The following is a 3,201-nucleotide window of genomic DNA, read 5'->3' as shown; positions in this document are numbered from 1 at the left end:
GGGGGGACATCATTTTGCTTACTACATTCTGGTAAGGTTTTTTTTTTGCATACCATGTTCTATCGCTGAGGCTTTCACTCTATTCTACTGGTCTGGTATGTCCACTCCTGCTATAATATGTTGAATTTTGATGATTTATATTACACTTTAATCTGGCAGGCCTTAGTGTATCATCTTAGCTTTTATTTCTCAAAATGTTCTCATGTATTTATTTTAGAAACTGTTTTACAACTAATTAAGTTCAAGAAACATTCTTTATATATTTAATTTGAATTGCATAGATCCTGTAAATTAGTACAAGGGGAACTAACATCCCTCCTACACACATCTCCATTCAATCTTTATAAAAATGTGGGTATAACATTTTTAAATTTCCATCAAATATGTTCCAAATATTTCTTACTGAGCTTATTCCTACTTATTTATTGTTGTTGATGTTGCATATGGGGATACTGTTCTATTTTCTAGTCTCCTAGATATGTAAGAAAATGTTGATTTTTCAATGTTTGAATTATCTCATTAATTCTAATAGATTCCAGTTAGTCTATTATATCATCAAACATTTGTTCATAATGCTAAGTATTTAGGTTGACATGTCATATACAAACAATATTTCATTTTTTCTAACTTTAGATGGTTAGATAACTTTAGTTATCATGTGTGGTTTTATCTACTTACATCCTAAACCTGCTGTGCATCCAACTCAAAACAATCTATCTAAATAAATACGATGTAAACCCTTCTCAACCAAAAATGGTAAGCCGAATTATGGATACTTTAATACTTTTAGCATCTGAGAATATATTATAAAAATAAATAGCAAGAACATTAATAAATAATACAATTGATGTCAGGTATAACATGTCTATAAATGCCTATCTGATGATTTTTCTCTGTCAATGCTCTCTTGCTAACGATTACTGGTTGAACAGGTAGTGCTTATTAATCACTGCATTGAGGGAGAACACATTCCTTGGGGAACCACTGGTTATCTTATTAAGAGGGTGTTAAAGAGGAGTTATTGTAGGATTTGGGCCTGTGTTGGTGATTTGGGGAAGGCTTTAAGGAAATGGGGTTTTACTCTGAATCGGATCATGTCAGGAAGCAGGGGTAATTCTACGATTGATCACTTTAACAAATCTTTTCTAGAGGGAGGAAAGAACAGAGTGAGACTAAAGTTGTAACTGGTAAAGAAGTAGCAATCACTCATCTTTGCCAAGATAGGAGGATATCGCTGTTTTCTGTCGTATGAAAATTGCTCAAGTTTTTTTCTGTGTTTAGATGTGATTTCTGAGGGGTCTTGTTTCTGTCTAATTCCATGATCACGGAGTGGCCTTGTCTGATGTTGATGTTTTATAAAGTTGTTTATCCTCACTCGGAGTACATGAAAATCTGTCTGTGAGTGTCCAGACAGCTTCCAGATGTTAGAGGCTACTTTTCTCTCTCATCACTGTATAGACCAAGATACAACAACATTACCAATCCCAAAGGGTTTGGTGTTAATTATGTCTGAGAGTGTTTCATTGTTATTTTTGTGTGTCTGAGCTTATCCATTTTAATTTCTTTTGTTCTGCACTATAGTTAATTATGGTAAATATATCCCTGAGATGTTTTTAATAATCACAGATTTAGAATGTCACACAAATTTGGAAATTTTTTTCTCTTGTATTCCACTAAGTGCAACCATTTGTAAATTCACTCTTGAAGTTCCCAAATTCTGGATTCAGAAAGACAGTCTGAATTTCATACCTCTGTGTGTGTGCATGTATGTGCATTACTAAATAAATAAGATAATTTAGATTGATGGTAGCTAAGTCTTTGACATATATAAGTAGTTATTGTGCAAGTCAATTATATATACATTTACATAAATTAATTATATATAGACACATAAACATATTTCTTATCATATAGCAGATTAAATATGGCTAATGTGATATATATTTTGAATTAAGTAACATGTACCCTGCAATAAAACAGAATAAGAAAGTTTCCTCTCCTTTCAGCTCTTACAGAAGAATTTTTATCATGATGAGTTATATAAAGAATGTTTTAATAACCCACTCTTAATTTCAATGGAAACAAGCCACAGGAATTTTCCTACATAACTAAAATAGCCACTTAGATTTTTGTTTTTTTTAAATAAATGGATTGAAAATGGAAAACTGATCTAGCTAAACTACAATAATATTTACTAAATTATTAGACTTGGTAAGTCTAGTAATTACTAGACTTATGTCAACTGGGATCAAGTAGTCACTTTAAAATTTCGTAGGGCAGAAAAAAATAGCTACATGTTTTTCTGGCCATTTGCTATAGACTTGACAAACTGGGCTGGATTAATTTTCTCTTGTTGCTCTCCCTTGTTATTTTTTTCTTTCCAACTAATTTATTTTTTCCTCACATGATGATGCACATCTCTTTTGGAGTCATGATACATGTGCTTAACTCCTGTATTGCATATATAAGGAAAAAGGCACATCTGTATAGTTTCTGGTCATTTATGCTTATTATTTGGATACGATTAAACTGGTCTGAAGCAAAATTTCTTTTATTTTTATATAAAAATATATCTATGGTTTTGGACTCATGTCTGTAAATTATTGTTCATTTAATTCAGCAGAAGTTTTTAAAAAGTGCATCACTTACATATTTCTCTTTAACATTACCTAGGAAATGCACCATATAAAGAATCAGAAACAATCCATTAAATAAAACCTTACCGGAGGTTTATGTTGCTAATTAGAATTGGACTAGCTCCACCCCAATCATTTCAAATTTGTAAACTCATTCAAAGGAAATGTTATCTTTAGAACAAGGGTGCAAAATGTGGAATACTTTAATCTTTTTGAGTTTTCATTGTGTTCTTGTTCAGAACATATGGGCTTCTTATGCATAATGGGAAACTAAAAAACTAAGGTCTCCCAGACTGTATATGACAAGTTCGACTAGCAGCTAGATCTCTTGTATCCTCTTCAAACAGACAAAGGACACTCAGTGTGCTAATCTATGAAGTAGTGGGGGAGCCATGGTAGCAGTCAAAACATGGAGAGAGTAACATGATCTTTATAAAAAAAAAATTCAAATTATAGTCCTAACTGGTTCCACGCAGGTTTTCTCAAAACGACTGCTGTCTCTTTAGTTTTGAGATCATCCGTCCATGCACAATCATCAACACTAAAAAGAATACATTTCATTACC

Source organism: Pseudorca crassidens, chromosome 8 (genome assembly GCF_039906515.1).
Source record: "Pseudorca crassidens isolate mPseCra1 chromosome 8, mPseCra1.hap1, whole genome shotgun sequence".
Classification (NCBI taxonomy): Eukaryota; Metazoa; Chordata; class Mammalia; order Artiodactyla; family Delphinidae; genus Pseudorca; species Pseudorca crassidens.
Note: the sequence above shows the minus strand (reverse complement) of the source record.